This window comes from Triturus cristatus, chromosome 7 (assembly GCF_964204655.1).
Source record: "Triturus cristatus chromosome 7, aTriCri1.1, whole genome shotgun sequence".
Taxonomy (NCBI): Eukaryota; Metazoa; Chordata; class Amphibia; order Caudata; family Salamandridae; genus Triturus; species Triturus cristatus.
This window is the reverse complement of record NC_140590.1, coordinates 1,291,471,006-1,291,483,627: the sequence shown is the minus strand read 5'-3', so window position 1 is coordinate 1,291,483,627 and position 12,622 is coordinate 1,291,471,006. Positions and strand designations below refer to the sequence as shown.

The 12,622-nt window shown below is 46.2% G+C and overlaps 1 protein-coding gene across 3 annotated transcripts in view; it reads left to right on the top strand.

Annotated features, from left to right (window-relative positions):
* LOC146811915 (sulfotransferase 1C4-like) overlaps positions 1-12,622 on the top strand; it is a 763,876-nt gene that overhangs the window by 357,201 nt on the left and 394,053 nt on the right. The gene's annotated exons all lie outside the window — the stretch shown is intronic.

The following is a 12,622-nucleotide window of genomic DNA, read 5'->3' as shown; positions in this document are numbered from 1 at the left end:
TGCATTGTCTGGCCCCTGCTGCTGGGAGTCCCATGAAACAAATATATGCTTCTCAAGTACATGGCAGAGCACAATGTGTCTCTTTCGGCTTAGAAGGGGCAGAGAATCTTTCAGGGACATGGGGTGGGAGCAGTCTGCTCTAAAACTTGTTGAATGAAACACAGCTCTTCTAATGTGCATGTGAGGAGGCCACCTCTATAGACACTCTACCCCTCCTTCCTTCCTATTGGAAGCAGAGAGACGAAGATACCTGAAGGCAGGGAGAGAAAGGGTTTAATCTCTTCCACTGCCTCTTCCGTACAGGGAGGAATCCCGCCAGAGGAAGACAGGAGCCAATGGGGAGGCGGGGCCAGAGGCGTATGAAGGGAACCCGGAAGAGCAGCAGGGTTGTCTTGGTCAGGAGGAACGGAGAGGACAGCCCAGTAGCGAAGAGAAGAGCAACGTGGAGAAGGAGTGCGTATCGGAAAGAGGATATCCAGGGGATACAAGCCCAGAAGCTGACCCTGACGTCACCCTCGAGCAGGAAGAAGGAGCAGAGACCTGGTCAGAAGAGTGGTGGATGCCCCGGAGGACACCTACGAGCCGTCACAACTCAGGATAGTTGCGGCTGTTGCGATACAGGAGGTTGGAGGGAGTAAAGGGTGGATAGTGAATAGTACATCCCTTTATGAAGCACTGTACAGATTGTTGCACGTGTGTCCTTTATTCACACTGATTTTACCTCCGTCGACATACTTCTGTTTTCCCTGAGCACCTTTATTTCCCTCTTTGTTCCCTCGCACCCTGTTTACCTTCTGATAAACCGAAAGCCTCCTGACATAAGGGTGTTTATAAATCGGTGTTTCCTTATTTCCTTCCCCTACGGCTGTTGCGTTTCTACCCTTTCCGTTGTAACCCCATGACTGACCGGCGAAAAAGGCCAGTCTTCTATTTCGCACGACGGATGAACCTTGTTAACATGGTGAAGGGTTCTCATTCGATAGGATAGCGGCAACAGAGGAACTTACCGCCTTTTCTCTCCTTTTCTTTTCTGAGCCTACTGGGGTGCCCATCCACACCAAGGACCACAAGGCGAGCAGGAAGGAGACTACAACTACCCTAGGAGAGAGGGAGAACCTTCTGCACCACTCTTCGAACTGTCTTGTTGGATGACTTCTTTTGCTATCTTTAATAAACCCAATCACAATTATTCCCCGAATTCGGCCTCCTCGTTTTTCCTTTCGCCTATCCCTTTCACAATGCATTAAAAGATTCCTCTAGTAAATGTTGTGCGCCTCACCACAAGAGAAAAGGCAACAGGACCACTAACAGAGAAATAGCAGGTCAGGAAATACTGTAAATTAGTATCTTATTTTATCTACATTTAAGATGATCAAATGAATATAAGAAAGTACTAATTCTGACTCACTAAATAAGAAACTTTGCAAAGCTGTGTACAGAAAGGTGAAAGGAAGACGCACGTCCCCCATGCCGGACATCTGGATACATTACCCACTGGCCCTCATTGTGTCCAAGACAGGTAGAGACCCACCTGCATTTGTGATCAGGTGGAAATCATTTATGACTCCATGACTAGGCCTGCATTCCTCACCCTAAACAGGTTATATGAATTGTTTTATGATACTTCAAGAAATGTGTTAGACCTGGCACCTTGGCGTGGGTCTCCCTTCCATTTTTTCTGTTGCCTCATGTGTTTTTGCTGGTGTTAGATGCTCAGGGCACTGTGCCACTGCTGTCCAGTGCCACAGTGCAAGTGCTCCCTATTGTAAATTGATGTATGAATTTGTGATTCCGTGATTGGTTGGTTTGGTTTACCGTTAGACCCTAGTACAGTGCACCAGGAGTGCCCAGGGCTTGCAAATCCAAATGCTGCTGGTGGGCTTGCAGCACTGGTTGTGCCACCCACAGAAGCAGCCTGTAAAAGTGTGTCTAAGGTCTGCCATTGCAGAGCCTGCGTGCAGTCTGGTACTGTCATGCTGACTGGGCAAGTGCACCCACTTGCCAGTCCCTAAACCTTCCCTTTTCTTCATATCAGACACCCCTATGGTAGGCCCAAGGGCAGGGTGCAGTGCAAGGATAAGGTAGGACATGCCCTGTTGTGTGTGGCATGTTCGAATAGTGAATTACAGCCATTTTCGTTTTTCACTATTGTAAGGCTACCTGTTCTCCATAGGCCAGAATGGGCAGTTTGATTATTACATTTTATAATCCTAACTGACTTAGGGAACATGGTAGAAATTCGAATTTAGTATGCCTGAACTCAGAATGATAAAATACATATTTTAGTGAAGTTGGTTTTAACATTCTGTGTTTGAAAATACCACTTTTAGAAAGTAGGTATTTTCTTGTATAACCATTCAAATCTGCCTCTGCTAGGCTGTGTATTCCTTGTCTGGAGTTTGAGTGACAGGGCTGGGGAATTCCAGGAGACAGGGCAAGGCAGCCCAGTGGTGAATAGAGAGATCTGCATCTAGATGGGAGGGAGGAGTTGCACCTGGGACCTGAATAGGGCTGTGCCTTCCCTCCACAATGCTGGCTCCATCTCATGTGGTGCGTCTGATGTCTCTGCCCTGCACTCTGAAAGGAAAGGAGTCATGTAAACAAATCGCTCCAGGACTGACCAGAACTGGTTTGGACTAGGCAAAGGCCCCTCTGCCCTCAGAGGACAAAGGATTTTGGGTTATAAGTATTGGGACCCTAATCCCCAGAATTTAGATCACTCTGGGAAACAAGAAGAAACCTTTGCTGAGGAGAGGGACCAAGAAGAAACTGAGGATAGACTATCCCTGGAACTGGGGGATTGGCCTGCAGGGGTTGCCTACTGCCAAAGAGAGGAGAAAGGAACATTGTGTGTACTTTTGCTCAACTTGTGAAGGATCTCCAAGGGCTTGGAAAAGAGCTTGCCTCCTGCTGAAGTCTCAGGGACAACAGACTTCAACCACCAGCTCCCCAGAGTTCTTTAGAAGTGCTTGTGCTGTTTTTGGGCCTTCTGAGGGACTGCGTGTCGCAAGGAGCTGGAAGCGTGACTCACGGAGAAGAAGCATGTCGCCGTCGCGGCCGCTGCCATGGCATCACTGAACAAGGGTGTCGCCGCTGTAGCTGTCGCATTGCACCGCATCACGAGAAGCGCCCCGCAACACCGAAGAAGCGTGTTGCCGTCGCAGCCATCGTAGCTGACGCATTGCACCGCATCAAGAGAAGAGTCTTGCATCAGGGAAGAAGCGTGTCGCCGTCGCAGCCGCTGCCGTCGCATCTTGGATGACGCCGCTGTAGCTGTCGCATTGCACCGCATCAAGAAAAGCACCTCGCATCCATGGAGAAGCGTGCCGCCGTCGGAACTGCTGCAGTTATCGCATCGAGCGGAAGCGTCTCACATTGCTGGAGAAGAGTGTCGCCGCCAAAGCCGCTGTCGTCGCATCACTGGACAAGGGTGCCACCGCTGTAGCTCACACATCGAGCCGAGATCTCTCGCAACATCGGAGAAGCGAGCCGCATCAGCAAGATCTTCACGTCTTTATTTCTTTGCACCAAACTTTTATCGCGTCAACATCGTTGCAACACTTCCGTTGCCCTGCGTGTCGCATCTTAAGGTACATTGAACTAAAAGTGTCGCATTTAAGAACTAAAGAGAACTAAGACAAATTCTACCATTCTAAAGTAACAGTATTGTGGATTTTTTGTCGTTTATGGTCTTGTGGTAAATCTATATAAAGAACTTATTTTTGATAAAAAACTTGTGTGGTGTCCATCTGTAGTGTTGTCACTTGATTACTGTATGTGTTCACAAATGCTTTACACACTGCCTCTGAGATAAGCCTGTCTGCTCGTGCCAAGCTACCAAGGGGGTGAGCAGGGGTTATTTTAGGAGTGTACCCCCTTACCCTGACTAGAGGCAAGGGTCCCTATTTGTCACAAGTACCTACCTGTGCCAACTAGAGACCCTCAATTCTAACAAAATGTATAAAAAGTCTCTCAAAAGGATTGTACTTTGAGTCAGTCCTCCGACCAATTTCTGTGTCCTGTAGTCCCCCAATGCAGTGTTCAATTAAAGCAACTGTTGCTGTTTTTCCAAATGCCTCTTGTCTTTGTTGTTTTGAAGGTAAAATCATATATTCGAGCAACAATAAGCAATGCCCGGTATCAGCAGCAGTGGTCCTCCTGACCTGCCATGTCAAAGTCCTGAGGTGACAGTTGCGACCGAACACCTAGGGAGGGTGACCCCTGGCAGTTGTGGCCTCTGGGGAGATTAAGGATTCTCGCTAGTGGTTACATGCTCCTTTCTTACTGCGTCAGTAGCAGCATGAGTATCATCTGCGGGAATCTGTCAGGTTACACGAGCAGCTGGTAATGTACTGTCTTAAGGGCAGCTTACATCGAAACTGTATAGAACATCAGGTGGACCTCTTTATGCCATTGGTCACTCTTGGCTTTGCAGTCTGGAAACTGCTAGCTTTCATTTCTTCGGGTGCTTCTCACACACTGAGCTATTCCTCATTGACAATCTCTCCTACCCTCTGTAAGACTGGATTTCAGTCGGGCAGGAGACCTGGTTGCACAGCAACTTTTGAGTACTCTGTGAAGCACTCCTTTCCTTGGTTAGGAAGAACTTATGACTAAAACAAAGTGGGGTGGTTTGGATCTCACTTTTAGTAAAATCTTCCAGGCAGGTTTTGATTTGATTTGAAATATTACTTGTTAAGCGCAAGAATGCCGTGGCGTCTTGGCGCTGAATGTGATTCATGAGTTACTAGCGTGAGGATTGTGATGCCTTAGGTTTGAGAGAACAACCAGGTTTTCAACTCCTTCCTAAACATCCTCCGGTTTGGTTGAAGTCGCAAAGTAGATGGCATCTGATTCCAGAGTTTGGGCGCACAGAATGACAGCATGCGGCCACCCCATCTTACCTTATGTATTTTTGGGATACATGCAAAGCCCTTCATTGAGGATCTGAGAGGTCTAGCCGGGGAGTACCTTGTGGAAAGCTTAAGCATCTCCCCAGATATTCCTCCATAGAAGGTCCTATGTACCATACACAAAGCCTTAAAATGTGCTCTTTGCTGGACAGGCAGCCAGTGTAGGGCTCTGATAGCCTCTGATGTTGGACGTCCCTTAGGGATGTTCATGAGTAGTCTGGCAGCAGCATTTTGAAGTGATTGCAGCTTCCTTACCTGGGCTTTATCAATGCCCACAAAGAGCGCGTTGCAGTAGTCAATTTTAGATAAAAAAGTGCTACCACTACGGTTATCTGAAGTGTGTGTGTGATAAAAGGGAAGATTTTTCTCAATGATTTTAGGAGAAAGAAACAGGAGGAAGTTAATTGATTAACTTGAGATGACAGATTTAACTGCTCATCTAGAATCACCCCAAAGCTCTTAATCTTGGTACCTGGACTAGGACAGGTTCCCGCCTCCGTAGGCCACCAGTTATTGTTCCATACTGGGGGTCCCCTACCAAATTCAAGTACCTCAGTTCTATCTGTATTTATTTTTAGGAAATTTGAGCTCATCCAACTCATAATGTCCTTCAGACATACATGGAAGCTGTTGGCCACTACTTCGGCTGGTTGAGAAACCGAGATTGTAAGCTGCGAGTCGTCAGCATACATAATCAAAGAAAAGCCATGTGTTCTGATTAATGTAGCCAATGAGGACACGTAGATGTTGAAAAGAATGGGTGACAAGGCAGATCCTTGCGGCACACCACATGGAAGCTGAAAGGTGTCAGACTGGAGATTCTCCCAGTACATGCTTTGGAGGGCCAGAGCAGTATCCTCCACCCATACGTCTAAGGTGATTTGGATCTACTATCTAAGGGTTCTACTATCTACTGGTTTGCATTGGTTCTTTCAAATGTCATTTCAGACTGGCCTCTAGAATCAGCCTTTGCACAAAGGAATGGATCCCACAGAAGATAGAAATGGGGCTGGCTAATCAGGAGTATCCAAAATGGGGGGGGGCAATGAAGTGATATCTCTGCACCTGGCTGTCATTGGCCTTCCTAAAGCAGTAATCAGACAGATACAAGGACTTGGAAACCGCCTAACCTTGAACAACATAACCTGCAGTCCCTCAACCTCAGTCCTACTATCTACTAAATGGCAGTGCTCAGGACAAACTAACCAGGCGCCCTTTCCTGACAAGGAGATAATGGAACATCTAAAGGTAGCCATGTCTCAATACTCCTCCCTTCAGTGTCTGTGTCTCCACCCTCCAGCCACAATCAACCAATCAGCGATTTATGAGCGCGCTGCTCATCCGTGAGGGTCTCAAGGCGCTGGGGTGGGGGGAGGGGCAGCTCCTGTTAGTTGAAGAGCCAGGTCTTGAGGGTCTTCCTAAAGATGTGCAGGGTGAGGGCGCATCTGATGTCGACCAGGAGCTCGTTCCAGGTCTTGGCCGCGAAGTAGGAGAAGGTTCTTCCACCCGTTCTTGCTCTGCGGATGCGCAGGGGTTCGGCGAGGGTGAGGCTGGCAGATTAGAGGTTTCTCTTGGGTGCGTGGAAGAAGATTCTGTCGTTGAGGTATTGGGGTCCGGTGTTGTGGAGGCATTTGTAGGTGTGGATGAGTGTCTTGAAAGTTACTCTTTTCTCGATGGGGAGCCAGTGGAGGTTTCACAGGTGTTGGGTGATGTGTTCTTGTGGAGGGATGCCCAGGACGAGACTGTCTGTGGTGTTCTTTATGGTCTGGAGTTTGCTGAGCAGAGACTTGTTGATCTGGGAGTAGAGAACTTTTCCGTAGTCCAGTCTGCTGGTTATGAGTGCGAGGATGACAGTCTTCCTTGATTCTCGGGGGATCCATTTGAAGTTCTTCCTGAGGATGCAGAGGGTGTTGAAGCAGGTGAAGACAAAGGCGTTGATCTGTTGGGTCATGGAGAGGGAGGAGTCGAGTATGATGCCGAGGTTTCGGGCGTGGTGTCTGTGGGTGGGGCAGTGGTCCACCAGGTGTTGTCCCATGCAGAGGGGGAGGGTCCGAGAATGAGGACCTTTGTCTTCTCTGAGTTGAACTTCAGGTAGCTGTGCTCATCCAGGATGCGACGTTCTTCATTCCTTCCTGGAAGTTGAGTCTGGTGGTGATGGGGTCCTTGGTGAGGGAGAGGATGAGCTGGGTGTCATCGGCGTAGGATACTATGCTGAGTCTGTGTTGTCTGACAATGGGGCCGAGGGGTGCCATGTAGATGTTGAAGAGCGTGGGGCTGAGCAATGATCCTTGGTGTACTCGCAGTTGATTTCCGTGGGTTTGAAGAGGAAGGGTGGAAGTCTGATTCTTTGGGTTCTGCCTGGAGTGCAGCCAGTACACTTCCACTATCTGAGAAGGCTAACTTCTTCCTCCATCCTGTGTTGTGCTAAACCAGGGGCCTCCAAAATGGATCCCATTACTCAGACTCACACACAGTCAAAATAATGTACATGGGCTACACACTCACTGCACACACTACATGCACAGGTGGTGTGATCACTTTGTTTTGGGTTACACATAACCATGCTACTTTACACAAGAGAGGTATGCAGTCTGACCTCGCCTTGACACAAAGAAAAAGGTCTTGTCACACTACAGATTCACAAAACATGGAATGCATCCACCAGCTATTCAGGTAAAGAAGGGCCCATGAGGGCATGTTTAGTTGGCTCTCCAGGTGACAGGACCGGTCCTGGACCTCCCATTACCAAGGACAGGCCTAGGCCTCTGCAGCTATGTTAGGTTAGCATGATGCCAGAACCAAACAAGATACTTGTTCCACATGCAGTTGGGCACGTGGGGAAGGGGAAACACACCAATTTACCACGCAGGGGCTGTTCTTGCCCCATCACCTATTAAACCAATCCACCTGCTATGGCACCCTTTCACTCTTCTAGAAGGTGGTATAGTGTCTATAGCTCCTCAATTCACAAATGCTACACAGCTGCATTTCACTGAGTCTCCACTAAATTATAGTAGTTTGCGGTTTAGTTCAAGAATTATTACCCAAATTAAAGGGATCATTTGGTCAAAAGTTCCTGTTCTTCTGCAGAACACAGTCTGCAGACCTACTTTAGTGTCTTGTGGGAAGCCCTGATACAGTCGCAGTAGGCTGATACTGGTAAGTGCTTCCAGGGCTGGTGCCATTAGCGGTGTCTCCACTGACACAGGACCATGGCAGTTTCACTTGGGACGAGAGCTGAGATGATGGAGCAGCATGGGAGGACTGCATGACTGACCCCATATCCTGGCAGATACGGCTCCAGACCCAGATCCATTGGGTGCTTGTTGTGCATTTGTGGTCTCCATGCCAGGATTACAAGGGGGTTGGGCTTTGGGCTGTTGTGATTTCCAGACCAGATCAGCTCCCATTCTGGCATTAATATCAGCTCCTTCAGAATTTTCTAGGAAGTCCGGCAGTAGCAGCATCAATCATGCCTCTGGGTGGCTCAGTGGTGCTGGACAGCATGGAATGACTTCTGGCTTGATTTCTCTATGTCCCCCAATGCTAGAGCTGCAATTGGACACCTCTCATGACATGACTCTTCTCTGGCTTCGCTACCATGGGCATTGCTAATTTCTCGGGGTTCCTCATGCAGCTGGCTTTTCTTCATGGACAGTCTATTTTTTTGCAGGCCAGGCACTTTCCCCGAAGCGCAGGCAGGATTCTTTTAGCTAGGCAGACTTTTATCTTCTCCAGCAAGTTGTGAAGACTTAGGGTGATGTCCCCTCACCTCTGGGACACTGGCTGTCATGCAGACACCAACCCTGGTCACATAGTAGTCCTTGGAGTAATATGTGGAGCATTCCCTTCCTTGGTCATAAAGAATTTCAGACTAGAAAAAACTTGGGATGTGAGTCCACTGTCTAAGATTTCACAGGCAGCCCGTGTGCCTCTTACGACATGTATTCACACCACATATTGCAGTGGGATTGTGGCAGCTGACGTTTGGGCATATTACTGAGCATCGCAGCTCTTAGTGATGGTGGTACAGCTCTCAGGCGGACCTAGCCTATGCTGTGGAACGGCTATTCATGGTAGATACTCCGCTGCTTCACCTACTACGCAGTGTTGTATAGCTTGTAGCTTACCAGTAAACCTGTGCTTTTGTTGGACAACATAGACATCAGGATTGTGCCAGACTGATTTCGTGCACACCACCTGGATATGTTGACCTGTATCCCTGCTAGCTCACAGTGCACCATCTGCACCCCTAACCTCACAGGGTAACAAATGTGTGTGCAACCTTAGAACATGACAACACTGATCCCCCAGGAAAATTGTGGTAACAGATCTAGAACCCTTTTGTTAGTTTACTTATGCATACCCAAAGATATACACAAGAAATATTCAGCAACGCATTTCAATATTTATTGAAGCATTATGATTCTTGTATGAAATATGTGTGCTGCGATAATTAGTAGAATTAAACAGAGTATCATAATTATCATTATGAGAATAGTGAAAAAGAACAATTCCACCATTGTGCTAAAACAGTGAATATATGCTGGCATATCAGTACTGTGTGTAGTATACTCCTACCTAGCACACCCTATTCTGGTCTTGCCTACTTTGGGCAATCTGCCAAATCCCTGCCGGGTTGTCTAACTCTCCATTACCTGTGGGTGTCATCGGGCTGTCCATCTTAGTGTAGAGCTTGTCATCCCTCATGTTGGTAAACAGGAATCAGCTGAGCTGGAATTCGGGCATGCAATGACCTCACAGTGTCAGCTGAGTGCTCCTATTCCTTAAACAAGGAAGTTTTTCCTGTATATATATATAATCCAGTGCCCATGTGGCTATATCATAACCCCAGCAAGGCCGCAATTGTTTATGCTAGTTTGATAGCTTTGTCGCCTACCAGATAATCACAACAATGACATTTGCGCAGTGAACTTTTTTGTTTGTAATTAATGTTCAAGGTGTCATGATAGTGTGCCTACGAAGTGAAAATGTAAGCAATGACGATTCAAATAATATTAATCTGCATTGTCACGCACACAAGTGTATGTCAAAAGTCATTGTGTTTAAAAGAGAAGGCAACTTAAGAAACTTGTGCATGTAAATAGTGGTGTTCTTTACCCGGCCTATACTGACCACATGACACTGAAGGAGCCGGGTTCCACGTTCTAGACTTACTCAGGAACCCTTGGTCGATGGCTCATTGGTACCTACTTAAAAATGTGGAGGGGAGAAAAAGTGGTTGCCAATTATACATTACCATTTCTGTTGCCCATGCTACTAAAGGAATACAGACTCCGAATCAAAGTTTAGTGGGTTTATTACAACACCAAGAAAAGTTACACATACAAACACCTCAAGACGAGGGTATAAAAATAAATGGGCACTAATACAAAGTCAAACCTACGGGCGAAATTTAGATGGTGCAACACGCACAACATGACCAATTCTAATAAGATTATGCAAAAGATTACTGCGCCAACCTCAATAGTTCTCTTAATTGGAGGTTCATAAGTAAAAGGCATAAGTCAATCTCTACACTAACGCGAACATGACATCCCTACTTCGCATTTTCCCAGGCAAGCACAGGAAAAGGTGTCAGCGTGTGACGACTTCCTAAGAAGTACACTCATGTTGAATGTAGCATAAAGTGACAGAGCTCTTTCTAAGATGCTCTTCCCTCTGCAGTCCTGGCAGAAGTTCCCCCGGACTCTGTCCCTAACCCCAACACAAAAATCGTAGGACACACCCTCATCACATCACGCGATCATCCCATCCAGCTGAACACCTCCTCGTCGGTAACTTTCCATGCAATAGCGATGCTCCCAGGCTCTTGCTCGATGACCTTGATTCCCAGGCCTTTTCCAGTGAGAATGAACACCGCCCCATGTTATCAGTACCACTTGTTCAAATGTATCCTCTCCTCCCTAAGCCTAGCTCTTAAAACAAAAGTGTTATTCTTACTAAAAAAGATGAATTTCTCCACCTTCAACAGAAACGTGCGAAAGAGCAATCTCTATATACACATGAATTATACTAACTAACTCTTCTAGAAAGCCAGGGTAAATTACAAATGAGCCCTAAAAAAAATCGGCTAACATGAGAATCATTATGGAACTTCATTAAACACACATATGCACATAAGCATTATTACTGTGCACGTGTAAATCAATATGTTACATAATAGCTAATTAAATTCTCATTAGTCACTTGTAAAATCAGAACGTTAAAACCTTTTCATGTAGAGCACAATTACCATGTTAATCTCTTCACGTTATACAAACCCATATCTATCACTTCATTTTTCACGTTATTACATTACACATCCTAATAACCAAATGTTAACTCGACAATGGATTATATGTGTAGGTGCAAAACTACCCATGGTTATAATGCACCCCTACAAATGGAAGAGCACAATCGTGCTCTATCAACACCCACTCCTGCGGTGAGTCAATAAAAGCTATCCTAGAAAAATTCTAAAATATAAAAGCAAGTAAGAATAAATAATTCTACTAAAACCTAAAACAAATTCATGCTTTTTCAATTACAAAGAGCATAGGGAAAGCCATTAAAAATCTTTATAAATACAAAAGCTTTGTTAAAATAAATGTAAAAGAGCAATTTGCATTTAAAAGAAAGTCGAATTAAATATGCCGCATAACTCAAAACTGCCAGATTGTTTATGTGGTCCGAAAGGTAGACAAAACATTTCTGTTTTCAGCAACCACAGACGATGTTTCCAGAGGCACCCCTCAGATCAGATCCATAGAGCAAACATGTTCTCATCCAGCCACTTCAGCAGCCGCTGAAGGAGGAGCAGTCAGTGTGGGATCTGCAGAAGCCGTGCCAAAATCCAGATCACTAGCAGCAGAAGCATCCCAGGAGGACTCGTAGAATGCGTTTAGAAGCAATCGCAAGCGCAAAGGACAACAGAACAAGTGGGCCGTTAATGGGCTCACCAGAAGGTCAATGTCTGAAGACTGAACCAGTTATATTTTCAGACATAAGTCCAGGGCACACTTGAAAGTGCAAAGAAGACAGCGGAATACGGGCTGCACCCAGTGTAGCCACGCAGGCTGAAAAGATAATAACTATTGTTTATTTAGTTCTCGAAGCAAGGGTGCACTGAAACACTGTTTCAAGCATTCACAACACAGGAGCACAGGTGCAAATGCCAGTTCCATTTGGCCTCTTGATCGGACATCCATTTAGGGGCAGAAAAAGTTTTTTTAAAAAGTCCTGACAATTAGGACTGGACCAGCGGAAAACCTCAAAAGTGTATTAATGATGGAATAACTCCAAAGACTGTCTGGAAGGTAGCAACCAACCTAGAGCCAATTGTCTTAAAAAACAAGTGTGCCACTCCTGCGGTACTAGACGTTAAAAACACAGTGCACAAGTTCCCCAAACTATAGCTGGAAATTAGTGCTGAGTAGCAATTGTATCTCAGAAGAAGACCTTGCAAGTTGAAGATCAAACATATCCTTTGCAGATGTTAAGGCCACATCCTTCTGGAACAATAAGGCTTTCAGTCTGCTCAAAGCATCAAAGTGCACATTTGAAAGCTTTATTGAAGGCCAAAGCATTGCCTCCCTAACTGTGCAGCAGGTGGAAACAGTACTTGTGTGCAACAGGCCATGACTGCAGAAACCATTACCAGATAATCAATGCTCGGTTTCATGCCACAGCATCTCTGATCGTTCATC